Genomic DNA, 23,072 nt, shown 5'->3' with positions numbered 1-23,072 from the left:
TGGCGCCTGGTTGCCCAGGGTGGTCACTCCTTGGCCACAAGGGAGATTCTTCAGTCTTCTTCCTGAGGTCGAATGTCGAAGGTCCAGAGTTTCTGTTCAAGTTGCAGATTCAGGATAATCTAATCTGCAGGGCTCAGCTACCTACTGATATACTGGGCTAGTGGGCTGGGCTACCTGCAAGGTCCCTCCTATGGGTGGGACCAGGAAGGGGCGTGGCTACACCCCCTTTCCTTTGTCCAGTTTCGCACCAGAGCTGGGGCTGGAGTGCCCCAGCACCGGTTTGAACTGGACTATGCATGGAGCACCTTGTGTGCCCCAGGCATGTCTCATTCCTTTCAGCCCTCCCTGCCCCAATACACTAAAGTCTGTCTGGGGAGGTGCTAGCACCTCCCCAAGCAGGAAACCTATTGTCCAGGCCTCCCTGGCTGGGAGGGCTCCCAGCTGCAGGAGGTCAGACTCGTGTCTGTGGCAGCAGCATCCATTTTGTGATGCTGAGGCTTTGGTCAGAGTTAAACAGCAAAGTAGGATTTTAACATGTCTCTCCCTCTAGAAGGGGGGATAATATCCTCATCACCAGAAATGGTATGGGGGTATTATTCCAAAGTGTTAGACACCTTACACGACATGTTTTGATAAAGCCAAACCATAGTTCCCATAACCGTTTAAGATTATAAGGCACTTTAAGAGTATATGGTAGGCGATATCATAGAACAGCTATAACGACATGGTTCCCAAAGCTGCAGACAGGCTCAGCCCATGCTAGAGCACCATCTCACATGTTACCAAGCACTCTGCCTCCAGGATTGTTAAAGCCTGCCATAGGAGTGGCTGATAGGTACACATGTGTCTATTTTAAGGGTAGATATAGATATACTATACCTAAGCAAGGGGTGATTACACGACCTTGCCCCAGCTGAGTGATCAGCCAGTTGTGTCTGATTGGAAGGCCATGCCAGGGGTGGCATAATACATGCTGCAGCCCCTGGGAGGCCTAGGGTACACCTATGCCCAGGGTACCTAGGGTACACTGTACAGTGTCCCATAAGGTGATCCTTACCAATTGGGTATGTACCTAGGGTACATGGAGTCCATTTTAAAGAGAGCAGACAGCCTGAGACCCTGAATGGCAGGATCTCAGGCCAACTAAGTCGAAAAACCAGCTAGACACTAGGCAAAAAGTTGGGGGTAACCATCACACTAGGCAAAAAGTTGGGGGTAACCATAGTCAGATATCCACCTTCCTACAGTGTGCATGTGTGGCTGATGGTGTAGCTGTGTTGTTGTTTAAGGAGAGAAGATGAGTGTCAATGGTAGCAGTTTGTTAGGTTTTCATGTTTGGTGTGTTGTGTTGCAGAATGGAAGTATGTTACCCCATGGCATTTTCCTTTAAGTTGACGTTTTTCGGTGGCCTGCATAGTTTTAAGTCGCTAGATGGGAACATGTCAGTCAGTGAAAACATGTTGCACGAGAGCAACTTCAACTGGTATTGAAGCACTACTCCGTGCATGCTGTGGAAATCTAGGTCCTTTTTGTAGACTGTCCGCTATTGAGGGACTACTTTGGTGGGCTCACGCCATTTGACAGGACACTTTTGGTGTGCAGTGCTTTCCCAGTGTGAGTAGATGTCACTAACACTGTCACTACACTAGCTGTAACCATTCTGGACCTGGTATACTTTCAGCCACATATAATTTATTGATCAAGTGAAGTTTAATGTGAAGATTGTTTTCTTTTTCCTTCGTCCAAATGCGCCACAGCAGATGTTAGTTCTGGTTTTTATTTTATCTCTATAAAGTGTTTATGAACATTTGATACTGGTGCTTCTGGTAGTTTATAAGCATCATTGTGGAAGTTAAAGGACAGTTTGGTTCCGAATTTTCCCCGCTTCTGAATTATACCTTTGTTTGTGTTCATATGCATGTTTTTTTGAGAAAACTCTACTGTAGATGGAAGGAGTGTGGGAGGACACTGCCTCACATCCCAGCACTAATTTTGCCCCAATGCATCATGGTAAATGCAGTGCAAGATAACACTTACTTCAGTAGTCTTTAATTTTTCACCCTTGGTGCAGCCTGTGCTGTGAAACTCTAGACACGTGTTTTTGGATTCCATCCCCATGCCATCTGCTGACCCCAGGCGATCCAAATGACCCATACTGAATCAGAAATTCTTATCTGGCCCTCTCCTTCTCTCAGCCAATCTACACAGCCCTTCACTTGACTCTGAGGGTCCTCCGTGGCTAGTTGATGATCTTGTCAAACCCATTCTGCCCTTCCCCAGAGCTCTATGAAAACTTAGAATCTCCACTATCATCACAGCTTCACTTTACACTTTAAGAAATGCCTAATCCGCTGTGGTTCCTCTGAAGCCATAGAGATCTCTGCTAAGTAGGCAGAGATCTCTAAATATGACATGCATTAATCTGCATAGGGGTCTAGAGTTATGACCTCGCTTCATTTTCAGAGGTGGGCAGCCCACCCGATTACTAAATATGGTTCTATGTCTTCTAGAGAAGGTGAGAGGTAAACCCTTGTGGGTTCAATTCACAGGTAGAAAGGGAGCCTAAACATGTTATTAATGTGTAAAATTTAAACATTTCTTGAGTAACATACCTTACAAACTGAACTACCACTAGGATTTCGTATTCATGAAAGGTGATGTGCTCTAAAAAGCTGCCATAACCATGGCAGGGACTGCCTAGGGCAGAGACTGTAACTTCTCTGCCTTTGCCTGAAAACACTGACTCCGCCCTGGCCGCTGGCTTCTGCCATTTCAGACGCACCATGACCGACATGCGAGGAAGTTCAATCAATCAATCAATACATTTGTAGAGCGTTTCTTGTCACACATGAGGGTATCCAGGTGCTGGCAGGGTCCAGTTGATTGGCCAATTAGTCAGGTCTTCAGGATCTTTTGGAGCTCTGAACGAGATGGGGAGGTCTGTAGATGAACGGGTAGCTTGTTCCATGTCTTCGCTGCTAGGTAGGTGAAGGAGCAACCTCTGCATCTGCTATGTTGGATGCAGTGGATGAGGGTTAGAGAGAGGGACACAGAACGTAGGTGTCTTTTGGGCTGATGGAAGTTCAGGCTGTGGTTCAAGTTGGCGGGCCCGCAGTTGTGTAGGACCTTGTATGCAGGGGTCAGGAGCTTGAGCTGGAATCTTTTCTGTACCGGGAGCCAGTGGACTTCCCTAAAGTAGGGGTTGATGTGGATTAGTCTATGGAGATCCAGGATGAGTCTGGCTACGGCATTCTGTGTGGTCTGTAGTCATCGGGGGAGGTGATCTGCAATCCCTTCGAAGAGAGCGTTGACGTGGTACAGACAGCTGGAGATGACGGCCTGAGCGATGGTGTGTCGTGAGGTTTGGGGTAGCCATTTGAATAACTTACAAAGCATGCAGAGGATGAAGAAGTAGGAGGTGGAGGAGGAGACTGAGTTGACCAGAGTCGTCACGGTTAGTTTGTTATCCAGAATGATGCCTAGGTTCCTAGGGTGGTTAGGTGGGGTGGGGGGGGGGGGGGGGGGGTTAGGAGTAGGTCAGAGTTCTGAGGGCCATCAGAAAGCGTCCCATTGGGAACTTTTGTTTCCGAAAATCAGTACCTCTGTCTTGCTCAAGTTCAGCTTCAAGCAGTTATCCTTTATCCAGTTGGCAACATCGGTCATGCAGTTGTGGAAGTTGGTCTTGTTGTTTGTGGTGTCTTTTGAGAAAGAGAGGATTTGTTGTATGTTATCGGCATAGGATATGATGTGGATTCCGTGGGTTTTGGTAATGCTGGTCAGAGGTGTCATATACGTGTTGAAGAGGGTGGGGCTGAGTGAGGATCCTTGGGCTATTCCACAGATGATTTCCTTGGGTTCGGAGGTGACTGCGGGAAGGCGCACTTTTTGCGTTCTCCAGTTAAGGAAAGCGGCGATCCATCTGAAAGCAGCCTCTCGGATGCCTATGTTGGGCAGCCTTGTGATGAGTGTGTGGTGGGAGACTGCATTAAAGGCTACTGAGAGGTCTATGAGGATCAGAGCCGCAGTCTCTCCTCAGCCGAGTAGGGCTTGGATGTTTCCGGCAGCCACAATGAGGGTGGTCTCTGTGCTGTGGAATCCGGATTAGGAAGAGTCGAGTAGGCGGTTCTCCTACAGATGTAAGGAGAGTTGTTGGGTAATGGCTTTCACAGATTAGAGACCAAAAAAAGGAAAAGGTACATGGGTGATTTTTTTGCGAAGGTAACAAGTATTAGAGCTTAAGATGGCAGGCCTGCTTTGCTTTTTAGATAGTAATGATAGGTGCAAGACACTGGGTGTGTTCTTCTGGCAATATTCATGCATGGGGGAAAAAGAGTAAGAGCAGTGTTGGCACAGCTGTGGTGGCTAAGGGGGTTCCCTTTCTGGAGCCAATGAGCTTTTTCCGAAGACAAGGTGCACGCCCTTATGCGAGCACAGGCCTTGGGCCTGTGGTGACAGTTTGGTGGAAGGCCCAGGAGAAGCCAGAAGTAGCTCAGGAGCCATGTGACCCTAATTTTAATACAGAGAACCAGCCAGTTCTAGTGTCCTGGACCCCTGCACTTCACTCTCTTTAATACCAAGACTGGACTAGATTGGACTGTCCCAGTGACCTGGACCTCTGTGCTCCACACCTTCAATACCAGGACTGGACTGTCCTAGTGACTTGGACCTTTGCATACCACTTCCTTACTCAACACCTGGACTGGAAGGGTTTGTACTAGTGACCTGGAGCTTTGTGCCCAATCTATAATTAACATTATAACTAGACCAGCCTGTTGTAGAGGTGTGGAGCGCTCTGTCCTAGAGACCCAGAATACTGTGCTGCTCAGTGCTTGGAACAGCAGGACTGGACCAGCTGGTGCCAGTGACTGCTGCCCACTTGAAAGAAATGGAAGGAAAAATACAAAAAAGAACAGGGTGACAGCTAAAGACCAAAATCACGTGGGAAAACATTAAACAAGGCCCAAAGAGACTGGACCAGAACGCCCCTTTGTCCTGCTTCCTTACTGGCGCCGCGCAATGACACAGCTTCCTAGTATTGTGCAATCGCATAACATTGTGAAACCAAGCGTCTTGGCAGACTCCCAGAGGGCACGCCCTGCACCAGTGTTTGTTTACAGATAGCTCTTATAGTACAGGCACACGCACAAATACACTCCCCTGCCAAAAGCGCAGCAGCCCAGCTCACTGGCACCTGATATATACCTGCCAGGTGGTAAGTGTAGTGCTGTTCCATTGCAATTACAGCAGCCCTGAGAAGTGCCGACTGTGTTCCATTACAAGTATAGCATCTGTGCTGAAAGTGCAGATCAAGTCCAGCTAAAAGTATAGAAGCCCAGCTCAGACGTGCCAGTATTCAACCCCACTGCAGCGAGGTGTTAATACTGTCCCAATATTGGCCACTGGAGAGAAGCCTGAACATGAAGAATGGTATTTGTACATGTATGTAAGCAGTGGAGACTGCTAGTTCACAGTTACTGGCACATTGCCTTTCCCAAAATCCTGGAATGAAATGAGCAGAGTTAAGCACGATCGTGTCCCAACACGTGCACCAACAACCCTCGCACCAGCCCTGGTCGGGGATAGTCAACGGTCAACTTGGTGAACTGTTACACCGGTAATTTTGGGTCATGGTTCAAGTCATGTCAACCTAGGCCCTGCTACCCTTGGATCAGAGTGTGACAGCACCTCTCTCGAGTTACAACTGATCGCCTCCCGTCCCTCTCTTCAAACTCTTAAGGCAAATGACAAACTGGCACTCTCCTAGCTCTCGACTTTCAATTCTCTGCAACTTCGGGTTGCATACATACATGTATCAATTAAAGAGAGGGGGCAGGAAGGTCTTGCCCGAGTCTTCAGGTAAATATGCCAACTAATGAAAGGGCGCAGGTAGGCCGGGCTGGCCCTGCAGTCCACCAGAGCAGTCTGCTGTGATCACATCAGTACTGGGGCAGGGAATAGAGGAACCCTTTTACAGAGAAAGGTGCTAACTCCCAGGTTTCCACTTTCCTCTAGCCAGATGAATTATTCCTCAGCCAGCACAGACAGCAGAGCTATCTCTAACCTTACACATAGATAACTGCTAGTCACTTGCTCGAGTCAGAATAGCTCTCTCTCACATCCACATCCTGTATAGCAGGAAAACTCAAAGTACGGCCCGGGGGCCACATGCGGCCCTCCTTACCTTTAATGCAGCCCCCTGGTAAACAGAAGCGCTAGGCTGCTGTTCACTTGACAGAGCAGGCCCATTCAGAATGCTGTGAAACAAACAGAAATACTTTACTTACACATTAACTAAAGTGACGTTGAAGAAGAAAAGAAGGTGTCCTAGATGTTTAGGAACACCTTTAGTTTTAAAGACATCGTGCACTAAACATGTAAAAACATGATAAACTCTGCAAACTTGTATTTTATAAACATGCATCAGTGTTTTACCTTAGTAGATCAGATTAGGTCACTGCATTGAGAGGCATTTATTAGCAGTGATAGTTTTCAAACATGATCTTGGAAACATTAATGCCACCGCCATTCTAAAAACGATGCCATTAGTGAACCAAGAGGCAAGTCATGTGTCAGGTGCTATTTGTGTATAGTCTTATTTGTAAAATAATTGGAACAACATTATAGTTTATTAAACAAAACACATGAGAATGTTTGGTACAGTGCCCATCCTGAACTTGTGTATTTCAAGGGACTCTCATATGGGGTAATGAAGAAAAAAAAGGTTAAGTGTAGGATCACACAAGTGGCTAGGATAACACAATTTGGTCAAGTGGGTAAGCCAGGATTGATGCCAGGTTTTCTGGTTTTATAGTTAGAAAATCAGCCACCAGATAAGTACATTTTCCCTCTCATGTTTTACATTAGAACTTAATTTTTTTACTTTAATTCTTGGTGCATGAGAATAGAGCGTTGATGGCAGACAGAAATCACTTGTTTTGTTGTCCACACCATGCATCTGCTTCACGTCCCCCTACACCCACCTTTCATCACTCCGAACCTCACATTGGTGGCATCAGTGCAGCCAACAAGCGTGCCACAGACAATACTTTGCGGCCCCCGGGGAAATGTATGTCAGTAGCTATGCTGTAGAGCTGTTGCTCGCATCTAGCAGATCATTCCCCTGCTCTGCTTGCTGACATATGCTCAATGCAGAAACAAAACTATCTAGTGCCTGTCTCAAGACAGCAGCGCTACCTCTTACCTGTTGCAGATAGCAGAGCGAATACATAGTGGTTAGAGGCAATAGAACTATGCTTTGCTCTGAGAGATATTCCTCTATAGGTTCATACCTTTCTGATTGTCTCTCTACCTGTTCTGTTGATCTTAGGGAACAGAAAACTTTAGAGCAGGTGGCATTGGTCACAAATCAACATTAGAGATGACTCTAGTGAGACAGGGAGCATTAGGTGACAGAGGAACAAGTGCTGGGAACATGCCACTGAGGAATTCTCACAACTGAGTAACATTAGGCTGGGAAACATCAGACACAATAACACACAGAGAGGTTACACCCAAGAACAACAGAATCATTGCAAAATAGGGACAGACATGTTTCAACTACAAGGAGACAGGGATACACAACCTGAGGGGTAGCATGTTTCCACTAGAACCTAGATCCAAACCTAAATCAGTAGCAATACACTCCAGATGGAGATCTGCAAACACTGCACTGGAAAACCCTTGACTTGCAACCACTTAGATCTTTTGAAGGGCAGAAGCCCCATCGCCCTCACGCAGCACTGTAAACCACCATGCAGAAACAACCCATTTTACACTCAATAGTTTTATGGGTTGGAATGGAAGGTCACATAACCTATCTCCCCTCCCTCTCTACAGAACACCTCCTTGAGAATAATCTCCAGTCGCTCAGCTATCTACCCACACCAGTGTGATTCAAGAAAAAAATATTTCAGCAAAGAACTCCCAATGAATGAATCACAACCACATACCAATGTCTTCAAAAAGGCAAAGTAATTAGCAAATACTGCACTGCATAAATACCAGGTAAAATAACACAAGTTTAGCCCCCCGTTTGGAACTGTAGGTAATGTCCCAATAAATGTGTGGCAGTCATCTACGGGAATTAATTCAGGGCCAGTTAAAAACATAGCAGTCCTGCTAAGAAGTGTGGGTATTACCATTAAAAAAAACAGCAGTCCTGATGCCACTATGATTCCACTTAAGAGTTTGCATCCTTGCCCGGTAATGTACTGGGCACACCTTGAAGAAAAGGGCATGGAGTAGTCGGTACACCTTGGAGACATTTAAATACCAGACAATTTTCCTATACAGATCTATGCAAGAGAGCTACCCTTTGGAACGGAGTCAGATCTGAAAATACATACAATTAAAACCTTGCCTGACAAGGCAGAAAAGTAAAACAAAAGACCTCTGAGGTCAGCTCAGCAGAAACCAAATTAATAGAGACATACAAGTGTAAGAGAGGGCTGAAATCTGCAATTTATAGCACAATTGTGGTGGAACGATGTGTCGTGGGCGGATAGAAGTATATGACTCAGGGACAAGCAGTAGGTGTGGAGAAATGTTACTACTTAAACTTTGTGTAAATAAAGGCAAATCTGGCAAACTAAAGATACCTAAATGAAAAGACATTTTGAGGGAAAAAGGAGCAAGAAAGGGAGATTTAAGTAGACAAAAATAATATATATATATATATGTTAAAATTGTTGAATATTATTCACCAGGCTAGTGTTAAAATTAGGATTACAGTTCAAATGAGGGGATGAAATTAGAAATAGGGGTCGGACTAGAGCTAGGACAGAGTTATTTGGTCGAGCATACGAGATCTAATGTCTGCTTACCAAGCACTTATAGTTGGCTTTAAGTCTACACATTGCATACCATTGGTTGACTTTATTGTCACTTTCATTTGTTTGCTTCTAATTCCAAGGCTTGCTGAGACCGTCTTCTGTTTGCCCCTCCCATGTACTCGTGTCTTTCCACTGCTCCCTTTTAGGGAACTACTTTTTCTTTTTGCATAAGCACTCCTTTAGAATGCGTGTGTTTTCCAGTCCTCTCCCTCTGGTGCTTTGGTCCCCCTGCGCTCCATGTTCTCTCATCATCCATAAGCTTCCCTGCCCCCCCCCCCCCCCGCCCTGTGTTGCTCTATCTCGCCCACGTGCTTTTCTCCTCTGTGGTCTATGTTGCTCTTTCTCCCTGGTGTGCTTCTCCACCCATCCCATGCTGGTTCCCCTCATGTGCTGCTCTCTTCCTCCTCCCACCAACTCCCCGTTGTTTCCTGCTTCTCTGTTGCCCCAGTCCCGTCAGATCACGTGCGTGTATTCACCTAAAAAGATGTGTACTTCAGTGGCCGACCTGGTGGGGAAATATTTTACATTTCCAGTGCTTTTTTTTCTTTCCATTTTTTACCTTTATTTAAATGTATTGTAGTCATTCTTTTATGTGTAAACTATGTCTTCAGGTTACAGTAATTCAAACTCGATGGTACCTTTTCTTTGCACAAATATCATTAATATTTTCCTGCAATGTGCATTAAAACCAAAAGTGCTTTCTAAACCCTGCACCTAGAGTGCTAGGGGTTCAATGTGTTTACTAGTTATGTATGTATATATTATATATAAAGCACAACTATCACTCCAAGGGAGCATCATGGTGCAATGCGGGACCATACATAAGGCTCGGAACGTTGCAAACTGTTATCCTGCTAATTGAGAGGGGTTAGTCAGTGTCATGAGAGGGTGTTTCTGGTTTCATAGTGTGGAATCTGCTGTTACCCCTGGTATTGCACCTCCCTCAGGGGACAGTCCAGTATCCACATAAGGGTGCATTTTCACTCCACACTGGGCATCCTATCAATTCACCAGACTACCCATTTCCACAGTTTCCCTGGATCACATTACATACTTCTGAGAAGTTGGGACCTCTAACTTCTCCAATCTCCAATGTCTGCAAGAGCGGTTAGAGAGGCATCAAATGATTGTGCCAAAGCCACCAACACATCCAAATATAATACACAACAAAGCTGCCTTGGGTATAAATTAGGCTAAAGCAAAGGGATCATGTAAAACTGGTATTCGGTCTTCACACTGCCTCACAATCCTGCAATGGACCAATCTATCCATCACTCATAAAAATCACAGACGTCCCAGCTCCTGGTAGACTTGACACGGTCTTTTCACATGCAATACGGAGAGATCATTCAGACCTTCGTCTGCTTATAGTCTGACCCTAGCTTACATTCATGACCACTTATTTTTTTAGAAGGGCCGAGTGCCTATCTCTGCTTGATCAAATATGTGCTAAAATTGTGAATTGAATTGTAACACGTCTTATGGCTCAGCTATTAAAAAAGCCTTCCTTTGATCAAAATATTCTGAATGTCATTTGGAAAATTGCTGGTCACTCCAGACTAACCAAAATTTGAAGAACGTTTTGTAGAGTTCTATGGAAGACCATGTCACGTTAGACATTGTCACAGAGACACCCTTGTTTGTAATCATCAATGATACCCGGGCACAGGCATGAAAGTGATCCGTCACTTCTTATGTTAGACAAGAGTGCTAACTAACCTTGATCCATGAGGGTTCACTCCATTCAAGAACTGCAGGACAACTGTTGACTACGTAAATGGCTTCCAGTTAGATAAACTGTAGACAGATTGCTCTCATCTGTGTAGCTTTAAAACCTGCCATTGATCCAGTTCTTGTGGACCTGCATTGGGCAGCCCTGTGCAGATCTTGCAGTCGTCTCCCACCTCAAGATCACTTTGGCTAAGTTCCCAGATATCTGTGAGTTAACCTTTAATTTCATTTACTCAATCTTGAAAGAGAACTAGTAGTAAAAGGAAACCATTGTGTCTTCATCTACACACCTCAACTGCAGTCCACAAGCAGCACTCTCCTCTGTCTTTTAATGGTGTGGCAACTCCATTAATGATGAGGCTCTGGGCACGTGGAATCCACAATTCCATTACTTTTTGTTGTACACAGATTTTATCGGTTTGTGTCTCACAACAAAGCACAATCCTCACGGTGACTATCATGTTAGTCAGCAGATTACCATCAAATCCCAATATCCCATTGTAAAATGAAACAAACCCCCATTCCCTCCCCCCCCCAAGTCACGTCCATGTGGCTCTGCTAGTTAATAACATGTTCCAATGTCCCACCTGGTCGTGTCTCACCTTCTAAAGTAACTATGGTGTCCCCTTTAAGATCAAGGTAATTCTCACTCTCTCCTTTATTAGTGTCTGTACTCATGCACTTGATCCTCTCAGTCAACGGTGTCAGGGTCCCTCCCCGGAGAGTTATCTTGAGACATTGGCGTAGGTGAACTGTTTGGGTCTTGCATACAATCCACCAATGCCTCCCAGACCCTGGCCAAGTACAGTTAACTTCGCGCCCTTCTCGCATCTCTAAGAACCACTGCGCTCTTATATCCTGCCCATATCTCAAGCTCTCTGCGCCACATTTCCTCCCGGGCTTTTCCAATTTCTTGTAATTTTGCGTTTAGCTAGGAAGTACACTAAGTCCTGGAATCTGCTTGTCGCTTTATTTTTGGTTGTGTGTGGAAACCAACTTAGAAGGCAATGCCCCGGTGTGCAGGGGACATCCTTGGATGTGATATCTGCCACAGCGCTCGTTATCCTACTCCAATACTCTGCAAGCACCGGGCAGCTCCACATGATGTGTAGGAATTTTGCTCCCTCTTCTCTACATCTCGGGTGTGCCGCCCCGCTTTATGGAAACGTCTGGTGAGTTTCCCTTGTGTGAGGTATGCCTTATGCATTATGTATTAGTCTATTAATTTGAACCAGGCGTTACGAGTTACCCTGGGGGCTCATTCCACTATGGCCGCCCAGTCGCCCTCTGGTATAGGGAGTCCTAAATCTTCTTCCCATTTAGTCCTTAGGTAGGGTTATGTATGTCTCTCCGTATTGCTCTATACAAGTAGGGGACCAAAGCTGTAACCTTGTACTGACAGCCCCTATGAGTCATGGGATCTTCGAGTCCCACCCGCCAGTGTTGGCAAATTGCCATGGATACTGTGCCATGTAGTAAAAAGTGACCCTGTGGTATGTCAAAGGTCTCCCTGAATTAATCAAATGGGAGGAGCACCCCCTCTAGGTATAAATCTCCCACCTTTGTGGCTTCCGGTTCTTCCCACTCTGTGAGAGTCCTCCAGTCCCCGTGTGGGAGTGTCTCCATCATAGCTATTAGCAAAGCTCTTGTTCTTTGCAAGCATCTATTCCAGCTCCGTTGCAGCACCCAGAATTCAGTAGTGTTGCTCCCTTGTATTGGACATAGTCTCAGTAGGACTCCCGTCAGGATTTGGGGATCGGGTGTATTACCCAGTAGTGCCCGCCTCACTCTTTGTCTGCCTGCTATCCACTTTGTTAACCATTGCAGCTGTGCCGCAAGAAAATATGCATCAAAATGAGGGACAGCTAGGCCCCCTTCTGCGACTGGTCTCTGTAAAAGGGTTAGGGTTACCCGTCTGTAACCTGTCCCCCAGAGAAAAGCAATAAGTATGGAATCAATTTCTTTGAATAATGCCCTGTGGATCGACACTCGTAGTGTCACAAAAAAGTAGAGTAGACTGGGAAGAGCCACCATCTTAATAAGGGCTACCCTCCCTGCTACTCATAGAGGGAGTGTCTTCCAGAATGCTCTGCTCGCTCTGAGGGCTCTGATCACCTTTCCTACATGCCCTTCTAGCAAGTCCACTGGTGTGTGGTATATATTTACCCCCAAATATACCAGGCATCTAGATTCCCATTGTAATGAAAGCAGCGCTGCCGGAGACTCCTGGTCAGTGGTGCTGGAAATAAGTGGGACTTTTGCCAGTTGACCTTTAGCCCAGAGAAAGACCCAAATTTCTCCAGTAAGACCCTCGAGCCCGCCAGGTCTGTCGTCATATTCCTCAAGAATATGATACGGTTGTCCATGTATAAGGCAATGTGATAGATTTGTCCTGAGACTCCTATTCCCCAGTAACAGTCCCCCATTTTGGCTAAACGGGCTATCAGTTCCATCGCCAGGGCAAAGAGTAAGCCGGATAGCCCTGCCATGTTTGCAACCTGCTCTGTAACTCTCGGAAATGTAGCAGCCAGTACGAACTCTAGCTGTGGGGTGCGTATATAACAATCGAGTCCAGGCTATGAATTCCTACCCCAGATGAAAGCGCTCCATCACTGCGTATAAAAAAATCCCACTCAAGACTATCAAAGGCTTGAGGAGGGCGCAGGTCGCCCGTCCTTATGCCCCCGAGATCCCTTTGGCCATGTGCATTGCTCTACTGCATGGGGGCAACTGGACCGCGCTGACCGACTGGAAGGAGAAGGGTCTGTCTACACTGGGGGATTTATATGAGGACAACACCTTGCTTCCCTTCGGTACATTGCAGGAAAGGTACGATCTACCTCGCGGGGACTTTCTACTCCACTCAGCCCTCGTTGCAGCCATCCAAAAGCATTGGAGAGAAGGGCTGATTGAGCCACAAACCTCAATGGCCTGCCAGTACGTAGTATTAGCGGCGGGAACTTTTAAGGCAGTTATCTGCCTATATAGGTGTATGACGCATGAGGCACTGACTTCGTTACTCACACTACGACAGAAGTGGGAGGAGGACTTGGGTGAAGAGGTTCCCGAGAAAGTATGGGCTGAGCTAGTTGAGCGGGCATGGAAAAGCTCTAGAAATGCCCGCTTCCAACTGGCGCACTTTTTAATACTGCACAGGGCGTACCTTACTCCGGCAAAAATTAATAAATATTTTGGCATGGATATGGCAAGGTGCCCACGCTGCAACACGGAGGGTGTGGATTTCCATCACATGATGTGGGACTGCCCCCAGCTTGGGACTTATTGGGAAGAGGTAGTTACGCTACTGCGCAACATCACTGAGAGAGATGTAGAGCCCACTATAGGCCTTTGTCTGCTGCACTGATTCCCCCACACATCCAAGAACAAGATTACTAGTAAGTTTTTGGACTTGGCCCTTCTCTTGTCTAAAAGGGACATTACAGCACACTGAAAATCCAAGAGGGGGCCAAGTGTTCAGCGATGGAAGGCTGACCTCCTTAAATGGACAGAATGTGAGGACACCGTTAGATTACAGCTGGCTAACCGAGCGAATAGCGAGAGAGCTTTGGAAGCAGCAAAGGCTTGGGAAACGTTAGTGGTCTTGCTGAAAGTCCCAGACGCTGATCTGGACGAAGACCCCATGGCTGGCAACCCGGCTGTTTTGCCCTGACCACTGTATATTCAATAATTTGATGTATGTACCTATTGTGTCCCTGACTACACTTGCCTCTGGCACTGAAGAATTCCTTGATACTTGCTGTAGCAAACCTTTATTGTGTTCTTTTGTGATACACCCTGATGTTCCCATAATTTTTGTAATATGTGACACGCCGGCGAGGGAGGATGGATAAGAGGGAGGGGGGTGGGAAGTTTCGTTTAGTAGTCTTAAATGTACGGCAAGGGCGTCTTTGCCATTATTCTCATTGACAACTGGTTTTACTAATACATTTGCTTATCAAGGGTCTCGTTGATATTTGGCACAATTGCATTGAAAAACGGTACACAATATATGTTGATTATGGGTATGTCAATTGTCCCCGAGTGCGACCAGGTTGTATTTTTGTTATAGGAGTACCTGCTTGCCTACGTATTCTGATAAGGATTGCATAGTTATGTTTTGGAAATAATAAAAACATATTTAAAAAAAAAAAAAAAAAAAAGAGGACCATCAAAGGCTTTTTCAATGTTCACAGCAAAGATGGCAGCGGCGTCTCTGTCATAGGTGTTGGCTCATTAATAATCTCCGTATATTGAGCGCAGTATTGCGCCCAGGGATGAATCTTGTTTGATCTGGATGAATCAGAGGACTATCTCATTCACATGTGGGGCATATAGTTCCACAGGGGAGCCGTCGTTTCCCAGAGATTTGCCTCTGACCAGTGCTTTGGTAGTGATTAGGATCTCCTAAATTGTAATATCCCCTCCCAATTCCTCTGCCTCCTCATGGGTTAATAGTGCAAAAGGCTAGGGTGCCAGGAACTCTCCAATAGTATTCTTTGTTTGTGTACATGTGCTAGTATATAAAGTGTAATAGTATTCGCAGAGTTGTCGGTTTATTTCTGCTAGTTTATAGAGACGGCCACCGTGAGCTGTAGCTATATCTATTATCACCGATCACCACTTTGCAGGGTTGGCAAGCCATGCTAATAACGAGCCCGTCCTGTCCTGCTTCGCATGGGCCCTCGTCATATATGATTTAGAATCGAAGCAGCACAATCCGAAGCTGCGCAATCTTTTGACGTGTTGTGCCACTTCCTCCTTAGCTCCCAAAAGGGATTTATGTAGCTCTGGGTGGACCGGTCTAAGCTTCTCTAGGCTTCTCAACTCCTCTTCTGCCTGGTGATCTCCGCCACCACAGTACGTCAAACTCCTATTGACTCAGATAAATACCCTCCCCCTCAGTACAGTCTTAAACGCATTCCATCCAATCATGGGAGAGGAGGCAGTGTGTGTGTTCCCGATGGCATCCTGAAAGACGGCGTCCTCTAGGACCCTGGTTTTAGTCACCACGTGGGGATACAAAGCCAATGTCCTTCCCATTTCAGGTGTAAAAGTGCTGTGTTATGGTCAGATACGGTTCTGGCGAGGTAATCAACATCGTGTACTTTCCCATGTATGTCTGGGATATAGAGAAAGGTGTCTAATCGCACATGGAACCTCGAGAAAAACGAGTAGTCTCTAGTGAGAATATGTGTCAGATGACACGTATCAATTAATACCAACTGCTCTCGTCAGTTCGAGAGCACTCTGGCTAGCCTGGTGGTCGTGGAATCCCACAGTGTCAGGTGGGAACGGTCCATTTCCGGATTCGCTACACAGTTGAAATTCCCTCATATAATAAATGTTTGGAGCAGGTAGGGTGTTAAGGTTCTTGAGAGCTCTGCAAATTAAGTTCTCTGGTCCACATTTGGAGCATACACGCTGATCAGGGCAATGTTGCGGCCCTCGAGGCAGCCCGTCACCACTCCAAATCTCCCTACTAGGTTAATAATATCCCTAGTGTGCTGATAGGGCACCCCCACTAGTATCCAGATCAATGGCCCCTGTGCATAGGCCGAGCAAGAAGTGTAATAGGCCCGTCCCTCCACTTCCTTTTTAGAGCTGCCACTTCTTTGGCCGCGAGGCATGTCTCTTGGGTGAATGCTATTTGAATCCCCCTTCTAGTCAGGTGAGAGAACACTTTGTACCTTGTAGCATTGTGTGCACCCCCCTAATATTTCAGGAGAGGAGTCGGTAGGTCGTGGGGGCAGCCATCTCTTTATTTGGTCCCGGGGTCTTGGAAACCACCCCGCACAAGTTCTCACATCTCCCGGGACATAACTTTCCATGCTTCACCCCTAGGACGCAACTTCCATGCACTCCCACAACTAACAAACAACACTCACCCCAACTCCCCTTACCCAGGTCATCATCTGAAATTGCAGACGAGCTGGATCTGGGATCATGTTTGATTCTCAGGCCCCAACACCACCAGCCAAGGATATGCGGCTCACTCCACTGCCAGTCATTGTTGCAACCACCGCTCTTTGCTGCTCGTGATGCACCTCTTTCCTAGTCTGTATGCTCTGGGACTGCTGGAAGCCCTAGGTTGTGATCTTTTTCTTTTGGTTTGTATGCATAGTAGCCTTGTGCGGGAGGCCAATGGCGGCTGCTGGTCTATCCAGTCCCACACCTCTTGTTGTGTTCTGACGAACTTCACCCCTCCAGCGGTCGCCACCTAGAGCCTGGCCGGGAACATCAAAGCAGATGATACACCCATTTGATGTAGTTGGTTTTTTGCTTCTAAGAACATAGACCGCTGATGCTGGGCCTCTCTTGTGAAGTGCAAGAATATTATCACTTTGCTAAGTTCCACTTTAAAACATTTCGGCGACCACCGGCGACCACCGGCCCGAGGGTGCCCCTGGCTGCGGCAGCCTCGCCGGAACCCTGTGCACCCTCTACAGGGCAAACAACTGCGAGAGCCCCTCCGTCGTCACCTCTTCCTTCAGCCAACGTGTGAGATACTCCACCATGCTCATCCCTTCAGTCTGCTCAGGCAGAAAAATAACTCGAAAGTGGTTGACCCAGGATCTGTTTTCGGCATCCTCTGCCCTAAGCTCCAACGTGCCTACTTCCCCTTCCAGTTCAGCTAGTCTCCCTTTTGTTGCAATCAGTTTGGGAGGGATCTCCACTAACTCTTGTTCCATCGCAGTAAGACGCTCCACCAGGTGGCAGTGGTCGTCTTTCATGATTCTCATGTCCTCGACCACTATGTCAATTATCGCCTTGAGTACCTCTCTGGAGGTGGTTATTCCTTGCAATATATCCTGGAGCATAGGGCCCTGTTCAGAGCACAGCTGAGAGTCCATTGTGTCCTCCCCCTGGCAAATGTTCACCAAGCTTTTCTGTGGGTATACTCTCCGTGTCAGGATCTTTACTGCGTGACACCAACCCCATGTTGCTTTGGTTGGGCCCCTGGTCGGATGTGTGGTTGGTGGTGAAGAAAGGCCAGAGTTAGGTATGTGGGCAGCCAGCCAGTGCCCCTGTGGTGGTACCTCTGATAATATCCGAAGCAACAACTGTTGCAGGATCAAGGTGTCTTGTGCATTATGCTGTGTGAAGTCCCCCCCCCCAAAGTCTGCTGCAGCCGGGCCACGGCTGATTAGGTTTTCCCACGGGCAGGAGATTTGCCGACCTCCACAGGGGTTGCATAGCCGGAACAGTTGAGTACCGCAGGAGGTCAGGGGCTGGACGGGGCCCTCATCACAGCGCATGGCCTCAGTAGAATGTCTCCTGCCACCTTTCTAGTCACTTGCCATGCACCAGAGTAGTTCACCTCCAGTACAGGAGCCCCTCTCTCGCGACTCTCCTCACTGCCAGTTATTGTGGCCTACCTGTGGGTCTCCCGCAGGCCAGATTTTGCTGTACAGCAGCGGACTGCTGGGTCAGTCGTCCCGCAGCCCCTTCTCAGGATTCCTCCTCTGTGGGCCCTCTATCTCCCATGTGCCAGCGATGTCATGAAGACGGGGTATGGGCGGCTGTGGCCTAGATTCCTTCTCCCAGATGGGCCTCTCTCACTTCATATAGCGGTTGCTTGCAAGTGGTGTCACGGGCACTGTAGCTGCATCGGCCCCGTTGCGCACCTCCCTGGGGGCCAGATGCAGGGCAGGCGATCCGGAGGTATCCCGCTCGTTGAGGGCCCTACCGCTATAGTGTCTAATGCCAAGCGGGACGAGTCCTGGGAAGAAGGTGGGAGCTCCTGCCCACACTATGTTCCCATTTCGCCCTCCGCTGCTGGCCTTCATTCTTGTTGGGGTCGCTCCCCCATCCATCCATCAATCGGGATGGGATGTAGTTCACTCTCCCGCCGGGCACACCTCCCAAGGGCCTGCAGCTCCCACGATGTCTCGGCCGTTGCCACATGGGCAGGCAGGAGTGCCGCTGTGCCTCCTCTGTCCCACCACTCTGGGCTGCCGATGTTCAGGGTAGGGTCTGTGCTACAAAGTTAGGCCTCCAGCCACGCTTCTGTATCCATAGTGCCACTGGGTCCCGACACCCACACCACAGGGTCTGTCTTTAAAGCCCCTTTTTGGGGAGAGGGGGGGGCTCTCTCGCTACTCCTTCATCGCTTCTGCCAATAGTCTTAGATTCCAGACCTCTTTCGGCAGCAGGCCCCAGGTGCCGGTTAGTCTTGTTCGGCCGTTAGCTGCGGCCCTCCTTCGCCGTCTTGAAGGCCGCACGCGTCTCCATGGCCATCAGCCACCGACTGCTAAAGCCAGCACTGTTCATTGCTCTGGACAAGGTACTCCGTACTGGGGGGTCCAGAGGAGTTGTATCGTAGTGTACCAGGGCTCCCCAGACCCTTATTGTTTGCATGAGGTTATCGGATGGGGGACTCTGGTGGGAGCTCGATCTGCGAACGTCCTACTAAATGGATGCTTGGCCACGCCCCCTCATTCACTTGTCCCACAATTCCATTTCTACATATTCATCTGTGCACCACCATACCTCAACAGAGGTTTTCAACAGCCAGAATATTCAAAAGGTTTTTTCTGCACCTTATAGTTAGGGGGGAAAGCGAGTTCCCACTAGTCCCTGCTTTAAATGGCACCACGTTGGCTGCTGACTGAAAAGGAGTACTAATGACGATCATCTGTCAGACTACACACAAATTCACAGAAGCAGCATCTCATACCTGAATAACGTGGTTATTCTCTAGTACCTGAGGGGCACAGGCATCAAGCATTTTACCGGTCGCAAACAAGCCGATTTGCAGAATCTGCCAGTTTGCAACTTGAAAAATGCCTTTGCTGATGCATGCACCTTTTTGCATTAGTAAAATAGGTAATCACAATTTTTGTGATTACCTAAATTGCGAATGCATTTAGGGAATCGCAGTTTGCGATTCCCTATTTGAGATGCCTGTAGCATGTCCTAAATGCAAGTGTGCATTTTGGAAATGCTAATTACCATCAACTTGAAGTTGATGGTACTTTGTGCATGCATTGGAAAATGCAAAAATAATGCATATTTCAATGCCCTACGTAGCGCACACATGCCCTTAAGGCATGTGTGTGCTACACATTAGCATTCTTACCATTTTGTGGGGGGTGCTTCAGGCCCCCTTGGATTTGCATTCGCAAATTGCGCTTACCAATTTTGTAATAACCAATTGCGAATGCATTCCCGTTCATTCCTATGGGCCAGCAGGCCCATAGGAATGAATGGGAATGCATTCCCTAATAGCGGATCTCAATTTGTGATTTGCTATTAGGGAATGTTAATGATTCACAAGATTAATTGCATAGGCATTTGCGTTACCAAATAGCGAATCTTAAAAATTCGTTATTTGGTAATCGCAAGTGATTACCTTGATGCATGTGCCCCGGAGTCTGTTGCTCTGCTCTTCCAAATTACAGTTCCAAAGAATTCTTGCCAATGAAGAGGTGGAATGAGATTGGTCACTCTTGCTCCCACCCTCTGGAATGCACATCTGAAGACAAAAAAACAAAACGTATCTGTTGCACCACAATGTGCCTTCTGAATAGGGTGACCAGATTTAGAAAATCAAAAACCGGGACATTCCACAAACATACAAGTGGGACTACAATTTTGGCATCAACCAGTGGACATGGAATGGCTTAACTGATGACACCAAGCAACATAGAAAAAGACGACAATGAGGCAAAGCAGCGTTTACACACAAAACCATGTGTGTTGACTACATGGAATTCAGCTAAGGCCTGCTAGCTTGTTCTGCACAGGAACACGCGAGTACGAGTCTCTTTGTGGGTTCAGTCGACTCTCTCCGAAAACCAAAAGAGCTAAATTGAATGAAATTTGCCAGAACAGATGTTGAAAACCCAGGCTTGTCCTGCAAAGCCTGTACGCCCAGCTGCACTCTAAGGCAACATTTCAGCATGTGTGATTATTTATGCTTACTGGCACCTAAGTGCAATTCAAACCAAGGCCAATCCTATTAACCAATCGTGGCTGTCCCAAACCGTGCCCTCCACAAGGGTTTCAGCCTTGAAACAGCAGCGTGTTGCATGAGGTCATAGATATGGGGCCAGTTACATATTTCAACATATGACAATTGCTGGCGTTGCTGTTGCTGCCTGTTCCAATAGTCCTGCTGACATATGCAGGTACTGTCCATTCCCAGTACCGCAGTCCAACGGAGAAGTTGTATTCTGTCCTACTAAAAGTACAGCAGCATCACTGAGAAGTGCTCCTACTGCCCTAACTAGTACAGAAGCTCTGCTGAGAAAAGCACGTGTGGTCCAGTACTAGTTTGCAGCCATAACTAGAGGTTGTGGTACTGTCCTATTTCAATATGACAGTGCTGCTGAGAATTATAGGACCTGTCTGTCAGTAGAAAAGTAGTCCTGCTGAGAAATATAGGTATTGTTCATTACAAGTACGCCAACCCTGCGGAGAAGTTAAAATAGGGTATGTAATGAGTATAGCAGTCCTAATGAGAAGTGCTACTGCTGTCGGTTACAAGTACAGAAACCCTTCTAAGAAGTTATCTCACTTTACCATTAGAGGTATTGCAGCCCAGCTGAAAAGCGCAGGTACTGGCCATACACATTGCCTAGGTATTGGCACTCAAAACCTAGTGTGTAATTGGTTCTTCCTCAGCTGCACTGGCTCTACAGAGGTACTTGAATGTCAGAATGTTTTCAGAATTACTCGCAGGTTAACCCCCTCGAGGTTTGTAAAGTCAACTGGCTGACAGGGTGTGGCAAAACTGCTGAACCTGTTGGACCGCCACAACCACACCCAAAGGGAATGGCCCCACAACAAACATGCTGCTGCACAGAGGGCCCCTGTCCACTATCACAAGATTAAAAACCTCCAAAAACTCACCAGGTGGACAGTCTGTTTTGTTTGGTTAACCTTAGGCATTTGGTTGAGAAATAAGGTGCTGTGGGATAAAATAAGGTGTTGTGGGATAAAAAACGTCGACGAGTAGACGAGTACATAACACTTTAGAGCCTTGCAAACAAGCAACAGAGTTCTGAAATCAGCTTATTTCTTCTTTGGGAGCAAGTGGAGAGTCCGTAAACCAAGCTTAAGATGTGATATGTGTACATCAGTCAAGAACAAGGCAGGGGCAAGGTGCTGACTCCTTGAAGCTGGACTATGAACTTGGTAAAACAGCCTCCCTGGAGTCCATTGAAAAGCTCAGTTCTGGAGATGGCCAATGATAGGATAAAGATGACCTTTTGGGGCAGTGATAGCTGAGGAAGGATGCCCTGAAGGATATGCAGAAGCTAAAGACACTTTGATGACGTTGCTCACTTGAAGGGTCAGTGGTAACCTTCCGTTTAGGATGACTTCCAGGTCGTGCACCATGTGAGAAGGGTGTGGTGGACTTCTTTCCTTAAGAGCTGGTCCATTCAAACGGGAGTGAAGTCAAGTTGGTGGAACAGTGTAGAGGACTTGTGTCTTAGATATGTTAAAGCACAGCCAGTTCTGATACATCCACCTTCAGAGATATCAGCCTGCGCTTACTTTGTGTCGGTGGTTGCAGATGGTGGGCAACACCACTTATTTTTGGAGGCCTCGTCTTACGTTTGTACCATAAGATTTCACCCAGTGAAAAGCAGAACAGAGGAATAGAAAGACAGGAAAACAGCGACAAGGGGAGAAAAAAAAGGAATGAAAACGAATCTGTAAAAGGAGATAAAGAAACAGGAAGAGTAGTGTGATGGTAGAAATAGGCACAAGTTGAAATGAAAAACAGGATGCCACACTATTCTGAAGCTCATTAAGGGCCCTGCACTTATTTTGTTCATGCAAATTAAGCACGGGGGTTAAGCAGGAGATTACCTAGTTAGTTATTCTGGTCTATATCTGGGTGTCATGAATTTGCCCTTTTATGATTTGCAGTGCAATGCAAGCTTTATGAAAGTATTTTTGCCCTGATGAGTCTTACTACACTCCCGGAAGATCAAAGAGCGAGGAAGCATAATGTTACTGAAGAACCAGTAGAACAAACTTAAATAGATATGTATCGCCGATTACATTCCCAAAGTAAATTAGCAAATATAATTAATACTTTCAAATGACACCTCGTATCCATGTTATGGTACAAGGAGCTGAGTTCTATGTTTTAAATTATGGTTAAAAAATGCAGCAGGCAGTTTACTAGTGTCTGAAAATGGGAACGCTTGTGAACTGGTCGGTGGTGAATATGGGAGACTTGAAAACAGACCAGTACGGCAGGCAAGATGCAGTGATGATAGAGTACTTGAGAGGTGGTGGGGAAGACAGAAAGAGGGGAAGGTAAAGACGTTTGACAGAAAGAGAGAAGGAACAGAGAGAAAGAGCAAGGGAGAAATGAACCTGGGAAACATCTATCAAAATAGAAAGTGAGAAAGACGAAAGGGGGAAGGTAGGTAAGCAATAGTGCTTATTTTGTGCTATTGGTTGCAGGTACCAACACTTATTTTAAGGACTGGGGCTTATTTTTCATTTTCACACTATTTACCCAGGGCGAAAGAGAAATGCAGAAAAGGA

General features: G+C 46.8%; 1 protein-coding gene across 2 annotated transcripts in view; it reads right to left on the bottom strand.

Moving 5' to 3' along the window:
* Positions 1-23,072, bottom strand: part of CSDC2 (cold shock domain containing C2) — a 121,427-nt gene that overhangs the window by 76,016 nt on the left and 22,339 nt on the right. The window contains exon 2 of one of the 2 annotated variants that reach the window (XM_085601214.1): positions 6,182-6,254. The exons of the other annotated variant lie outside the window; for it this stretch is intronic. The gene's annotated coding sequence lies outside the window, so the exon portion shown is untranslated. The remainder of the gene's footprint in view (positions 1-6,181; positions 6,255-23,072) is intronic. 2 annotated transcript variants of the gene reach the window in all.

This window comes from Triturus cristatus, chromosome 4_2, assembly GCF_964204655.1.
Source record: "Triturus cristatus chromosome 4_2, aTriCri1.1, whole genome shotgun sequence".
NCBI classification, from domain to species: Eukaryota; Metazoa; Chordata; class Amphibia; order Caudata; family Salamandridae; genus Triturus; species Triturus cristatus.
Note: the sequence above shows the minus strand (reverse complement) of the source record. Positions and strands in the feature narration are given on the sequence as shown.